This window comes from Bos indicus, chromosome 12 (genome assembly GCF_029378745.1).
Source record: "Bos indicus isolate NIAB-ARS_2022 breed Sahiwal x Tharparkar chromosome 12, NIAB-ARS_B.indTharparkar_mat_pri_1.0, whole genome shotgun sequence".
Classification (NCBI taxonomy): Eukaryota; Metazoa; Chordata; class Mammalia; order Artiodactyla; family Bovidae; genus Bos; species Bos indicus.
Window position 1 is genome coordinate 325,458 of NC_091771.1, and position 8,173 is coordinate 333,630.

The window sequence follows — 8,173 nt, forward strand, 5'->3', positions numbered from 1 at the left end:
GTTTAGACTTTGAGGATTTTGCATTTTGGGATAGTGAGAAATTGGGAATGAACACTGATAATTAATAAGCATATAACATTTCACCATAGTAGTGTTTCTCCTAATCATGTGTTGCTTTCTCCTGAAACTTGACCTGATGAGGTTCCTTTTTAGTCTATACTGATGACTCCTGTATCACAGATATTGCTTAGGTGTTGTTTGGGAAGTAGGTATATGTGCTTACCTGAGTTTTTCCTATTGAGTCAAAAATGAAAATTAAGTACTTACTGCCTATCTCATGATAGACTAATACTTAAATCACAAAATTGAACAAGATCGAATATGCAGTTTTCATTTTTTCAGCGAGTGGGATAACCGAAGACAAATTCTTCAGCTTATTGCTTTAACTTAAATAATTCTGTAATATAAAGATTATTAAGATTACCACTTTATACCTTTTGTTTATAACTACACTTCACTCTCTTAAGTGTGTGCATCTGTGTGTGTGCTTGTGTTACATGACTGTGATTTCCCCTTAAATAAATGAAGAAAATCTGTAAATCTCATTCCTAGTTTCATAACCCCAAGATTAAGTTCTGATAGGACAGCTCACTACAAAAGGACTGTTTTAAAAAACTCCTTAATGGTTATATGCTTAACATTGAGCTGTTATTGCTTTGAAAATTACACTGATCCAGATGATCCAAGGGAAGAAACTAGTATTTTAAATAATGTGTAAAGTTGTTTGGGAACTATGTGAAATAAAGTGAGAAGATTCTATTTTTGAAGTCAGGCAGGGTGTATGTAATTCTAAAATTTCTTTGAAACATGTTTCTTAAAATTTGCAGACTTCTTTATTTAATATTCTTATACTAAAAGCAACACAAATTAAATTAGTGAAAAGAGTATTAGTATTCTGCAAATAAAATGCCATTAGTTAAGGTTATTTCACATTGGCTCCCATATAAAGCAAAGTTAACTATTACAATAATATAAATTATGCTAGTGTTCCCTAGAAAGTGCTGCACAAATTCATATAGGATCAGAAACTCAAGCAGCAAGACAAAATAGTAATACACCTAGTCTCTTAAGAGGAATTATTTTTAAAAAAAAGAAAGAAAAGACTACTAATGATGAAATGAGAGCAGCAATATTATTAATATTTAAATAAATGATTAATTATCTTATCACATAACCTAGCTGAATTGAGTATAAGATGAAAATAGCAAAATCATTTTTTGAAGAATTTCTCAAATATGATTGAATTAATATACTGTAGAATTTATATATAAAAAGAGATCATAGGATCCTAATTTACCCATAATTAAAATCATTTATACATTTTATCATTCTTGGAATAAATGTCATTAATGACAGAAGCTGGAAAGCAAAATACTTTGTGATCCATTTTTTCATCTTTAAATCAATCTTTCTTAGTCTAATATCTTGGCACATTTGTTGAATTTTATTCAATAAATAAGCAAGTATGTATGAAGTAGCATTAGATATCATAATAGGCTCAGGGTAATCAGCAATGAATGAAATATCTCCTCACTTATAGACTTTACTTTGTATGAATGAAGAAAGATAGTGAACAGATACAAATGATACATAGTGATTGGTAGTGTAGTGGAGGAAAAAATGAAGATTAAGAGTAATCTTTAGCTTAATGAATATTAAAAGAAGGGATTTTTAGATTAAATCTCATCTCTTTGTTCTATCATTATGTGTCAAATTTTTATAGCAAGAGGCTATGTATAAATTTTCTGAGGTACTTAAAAACATGAAATACTTAAAGAGGGTGAAATTAAAATACTATTTAAGTCTATCAGGGCTCCATGAGCATATTGGAAAACAATGGAAGATCCAGCTGAGGTAAAAGTACCTATGTGGTTAGGGATGCCTTGAGGCAGAAATGGGAGCCAGCTAGTCTGTGAATAAAAATAGAATATAAGCGAGTGTATACCATGAACAAACACCCAAGTCAACATGTTCAGAATATTCAAAGTACAATGCTCGGTGGAAGAGGCGTATTATGGAATAACCGAGTAGGATAGAGAAATTTTTATTGAATTATAGAAACTTTTTTAGATTATGTCAAGTCAAATTCATAGTATATAATCTATTAATTGTGCATTTACGTTGTTACAAGTTGAAGACTGTTATCTTTCAAGAGTTAAAGCTGGAACAACAATTGGAGATTTCTAGACATATCTTAATAAGTCCTGGGTCATGACTTTAGTTTTATTTAATTAGAAGAGATAGTTTGGTCTGTAAAACATATGTGGGAGAAATAAACTACTTTATAGTTTTTAATTTTCCACTACAATTATTTGGCATAAGTTATTGGGCTTCTTTCTCATTTTGTATATGTGACTTAAGGGAAATCTATACCAAAGCCCAGGTGTATGCTACACTGTAGAAACAACTGTGAAACTCAATATAAGTAAAAATGTGTGGTTTTTTTTTTGTTTTTTTTGTTTTTTTTTTAATAAAGAAGCCCTAGAAGAGTTTCTTTAACTTAACTTTCCTGGACATAGTCAATGCTTTACTTAGTTTATTCTAAATTCTTTCCTATATTAATTAATTTTCCTGTATAGGGTGTTATGCCTCTTTATGCAGAGATGTCATATGAAAAATGATGTGACTTTTTTTAAATGAAAACTTAAACACTAAATATAGAAAACTAATGAAGCTGATTATCCCATAGAGTTGAACTTACATGCCCTTCAAAGAGAGAACTGACCTCATTATTAGCCGCTTATAGGAAGTTCCAATGAACAAATGCAAAGGATAAATTTTCAGATTTTGTATCTTGGCACTGATGCATAATCAAGTTGAAGTTATTTTAATCAAGTAACTGTGGATCTGGAAAACAGAGCACAATTGGTAAAGTTCAAAGGAACACTTTGAAATTTCCCACATTTAAAACCTTTATTAAGCTCAGATCTAGACTAAACAGAGGAACTCATTATACAGTAATGAGTGACATAGTACTGCATCCTAAGGAACACTTCTTTATTTTATTATATAATGAAATAAAAGTCACTACTTAAAGCTCTCTGGAATGATAATTTTAAAACTTTGTTTCAAAATGTAATGTCTTGATCAGTATACATATGTGAAGTGTACTATTTTAATAAATTACTATTATCAATAAAGGGGCTTCCTTGGTGGCTCAGAGGTAAAGAATCCATTTGCAGACATGGATTCAGACCCTGGGTTGGTAAGATCCTCTGCAAAGGGAAATTGCAACCCATTTCAGTACTCTTGCCTGGAAAATCCCAAGGACAGAGGAATCTGATGGGCTACAGTTCATGGGCTCACAAGATTTGGACAGAACTTAGTCACTAATCCACCACCACTACCATTATCAACAAAAAATCTTATTTCACAAGCAACTTTTTCTTTATATTATAAGTGGAAGCACTTGATTATTTCTTTATCAATAGCAATTTATTGACTTACACCTCAAAAAAATGTCGAGTTCCACATTATACAAGTAATGACAGTGAAAATAAAAATCAAAAGAAAACTAATTATAATTAAGGAAACTACAAATTGCCCTCATCTCTGTAATCAGCAGTGCCAAGAAATACAGAACTAACCAGCACTCCTAGAAATATAATCAGCAATGATAGAAATACAGAAAGGTAATAATCAGTGTCAGAAATATGAAAATATTACTACAGCAAGAGAAGTTTGGAAAAACTATGTAACTCTTTAATGAATCGTTGGTAAAATGTAAATATATTTTATGTTCATGAAGAGGTTTGGTAAGCTGGCTATCAAATTTACAAATAGCTGTTAAACTGTTAACCACCACCCCAAGTCAAATCATGATTGTTATCCAAATCTTACAATTCTGAATACTGGGTTTGGAGATGAGGTTTGCAAATCCCCTTAAAAGTTGTTATCTGAACCAAAGCCTTCACTTGATAGTTTCTACCTCTTTTTTTTTTTTTTTGAGAAAGACCTCATTATTGCATCTCTGTGTGACACCTGAATATCTACCCATGTTATACAACTATCTCAGTCCTTGTAAATTGCTCTTTCCTAAGTTCCAGCCAACTTTTGAAGTAATATCTGATAATTACATAATTTAATTCACTCAGCGCCCTCAACTTTTACAGTAGGTTGTTAGCTCTTCATTACCACCATGTGTTGAAATACTTAAACTAAAGATAATAATTATACTACTTGTCCCAAGAAAGTATCAGTTAATTCTGATCCCACAAACATAATACTTTGCCCAATCATTTCTACTTAAAATAATCATGAGAATGTCTGTGTGGTGATAAACTGACACTTATGTGAACATTTTGTGAAATTCAAGTATTCAATAAAAATTCTTGGATGATCATATAATTTACCAAACCAATTATATCTGTTTTGATAATGAGAGTGAATGCTATTAATAACTATATAAAAATTAAACACTCTATAGATAAAATCCCTATATTCCAAATTTCTATTTGTCAAAACTTTTAAGACTTATGGAAAATAACTAAAAACTTAAGGAACGGAAATAGCTTAACTCCTTGTGTTTTTTTCAGTTCAGAGAGAGGGAAAACCACATCCTCAAAATTTGACAAAGATTTTTATGTCACAGAGCTTTCATGGGCTGTAGCCTGTTAGACTCCTGTGTCTATGGGGATTCTCCAGGCAAGAATACTGGAGTGGGTTGCCATGCCCTTCTCCACAGAATCTTTCCTACCCAGGGATCAAACCTAGGTCTCCCACATTGCAGGTGGATTCTTTACCATCTGAGCCACCAGGGAAGCTCTGAGAATTTGGAAGAAATTGTTAAAAGCTACTTCACAATTATCTATTCTTCAAGGCTGAGAGACATTTTAAATCTAGAAGCAGACTTTCATTTTGGAACTAGGCAAGTTTCCCTTCCTAAAAATGATAAAACATATACCCCTGCCTCCTCTAAGGTTATGGTTAAGAAGGGAGTGAGACCCTGAGACCTGTCTGGAATTTTCTGCACCTGAGAATCCAGCATTAATGAAATAAGCATAAAACTACTGATTATATAGTATCTTTGTGAAGAGAAAAAAAAGCACAAAATAAGGTAGAAGATCTACCTATAATTTGATGACCACCAACCACAACTGATCTTTCTTGTAGCTCAGATGGTAAAGAATCTGCCTGCAATGCAGGAGACCCAGGTTCGATCCCTGAGTCAGGAAGATCCTCTGGAGAAGGGAATGGAAATCCACTCCAGTACTCTTTCCTGGAGAATCCCATGGACAGGGAAGCCTGGCCAGCCACAGTCCAAGGGGTTACAAAGAGTCGGACACAACTGAGCAACTACTACTACTACTACTCACAACTAAATAATCATGTGTTGTATCTGGTTTGTCTTATTTTCCCTTTCATCACAATGGCTATTCACCACAATTTCCTTAAAAAATACTTCCCCTTCTTCTTTTCCAATTTGGATTCCTTTTATTTCTTTTTCTGCTCTGATTGCTGTGCCCAAAACTTCCAAAACTATGTTGAATAGTAATGGTGAAAGTGGGCACCCTTGTCTTGTTCCTGACTTCCTTTACATAGAAAACCCTAAAGACTCCACCAGAAAATTACTAGAACTAATCAATGATTATAGTAAAGTTGCAGGATATAAAATCAACACACAGAAATCCCTTGCATGTGTTCCCCATCCTGAACTCTCCTCCTTCCTCCCTACATGTATACCTGTGGCGGATTTATTTTGATATTTGGCAAAACTAATACAATTATGTAAAGTTTAAAAATAAAATAAAATTAAAAAAAAAAGAAATCCCTTGCATTCCTATACACTAATAATGAGAAAACTGAAGGAGAAATTAAGGAAACAATTCCATCCACCATTGCAACGGAAAGAATAAAATACTTAGGAATATATCTACCTAAAGAAACCAAAGACCTATATATAGAAAACTATAAAACACTGGTGAAAGAAATCAAAGAGGACACTAATAGATGGAAAAATATACCATGTTCATGGATTGGAAGAATCAATATAGTGAAAATGAGTATACTACCCAAAGCAATTTATAGATTCAGTGCAATCCCTATCAAGCTACCAACTGTATTCTTCACAGAGCTAGAACAAATAATTTCGCAATTTGTATGGAAATACAAAAAACCTCGAATAGCCAAAACAATCTTGAGAAAGAAGAATGGAACTGGAGGAATCAACCTGCCTGACTTCAGGCTCTATTACAAAGCCACAGTTATCAAGACAGTATGGTACTGGCACAAAGACAGAAATATTGATCAATGGAACAAAATAGAAAGCCCAGAGATAAATCCACACACATATGGACACCTTATCTTTGACAAAGGAGGCAAGAATATACAATGGATTAAAGACAACCTCTTTAACAAGTGGTGCTGGGAAAACTGGTCAACCACTTGTAAAAGAATAAAACTAGAACACTTTCTAACACCATACACAAAAATAAACTCAAAATGGATTAAAGATCTCAACGTAAGACCAGAAACTATAAAACTCCTAGAGGAGAACATAGGCAAAACACTCTCTGACATACATCACAGCAGGATTCTCTATGACCCACCTCCCAGAATATTGGAAATAAAAGCAAAAATAAACAGATGGGACCTAATTAAACTTAAAAGCTTCTGCACAACAAAGGAAACTATTAGCAAGGTGAAAAGGCAGCCTTCAGAATGGGAGAAAATAATAGCAAATGAAGCAACGGACAAACAACTAATCTCAAAAATATACAAGCAACTCCTACAGCTCAACTCCAGAAAAATAAATGACCCAATCAAAAAACGGGCCAAAGAACTAAATAGACATTTCTCCAAAGAAGACATACAGATGGCTAACAAACACATGAAAAGATGCCCAACATCACTCATTATCAGAGAAATGCAAATCAAAACCACTATGAGGTACCATTTCACGCCAGTCAGAATGGCTGCAATCCATAAGTCTACAAGCAATAAATGCTGGAGAGGGTGTGGAGAGAAGGGCACTCTCTTGCACTGTTGGTGGGAATGCAAACTAGTACAGCCACTATGGAGAACAGTGTGGAGATTCCTTAAAAAACTGGAAATAGAACTGCCTTATGATCCAGCAATCCCACTGCAGGGCATACACACTGAGGAAACCAGAAGGGAAAGAGACACGTGTACCCCAATGTTCATCGCAGCACTGTTTATAATAGCCAGGACATGGAAGCAACCTAGATGCCCATCAGCAGATGAATGGATAAGAAAGCTGTGGTACATATACACAATGGAGTATTAGCCATTAAAAAGAATACATTTGAATCAGTTCTAATGAGATGGATGAAACTGGAACCTATTATACAGAGTGAAGTAAGCCAGAAAGTAAAACACCAATACAGTATACTAACGCATATATATGGAATTTAGAAAGATGGAAACAATAACCCTGTGTACGACACAGCAAAAGAGACACCAATGTATAGATCAGTCTTATGGACTCTGTGGGAGAGGGAAAGGCTGGGGAGATTTGGGAAAATAGCATTGAAACATGTATAATATCATGTATGAAACGAGTCACCAGTCCAGGTTCGATGCACGATACTGGATGCTTGGGGCTGGTGGACTGGGACGACCCAGAGGGAGGGGAGGGGAGGGAGGAGGGTGGAGGGTTCAGGATGGGGAACGCGGGTATACCTGTGGCGGATTCATTTCGATATTTGGCAAAAGTAATACAATATTGTAAAGTTTAAAAATAAAATAAAATTAAAAAAAAATACTTCCCCTTATTCCCTGATCTTATTTCTCACTAAAAATAAAAGAAGAAAGTCTATCAGTCTTCTATTGATCTAAACCTGTATGCAAGACAGCAAAAGAGATACAGATGTATAGAACAGTCTTTTGGATTCTGTGGGAGAGGGAGAGGGTGGGTTGATTTGGGAGAATGGCATTGAAACATGTATAATATCATATATGAAATGAATCGCCAGTCCAGGTTCAATGCATGATACAGGATGCTTGGACCTGGTGTACTGGGATGACCCAGAGGGATGGTACGGGGAAGCAGGTAGGAGGGGGGTTCAGGATGGGGAACACGTGTATACCTGTGGCAGATTCATGTTGATGTATGGCAAAACCAATACAGTTGTTTTGTATTTTATATAATTTATATAATTATATAACAATTTATATAATTGTTAAAGTAATTAACCTCCAATTAAAATAAATA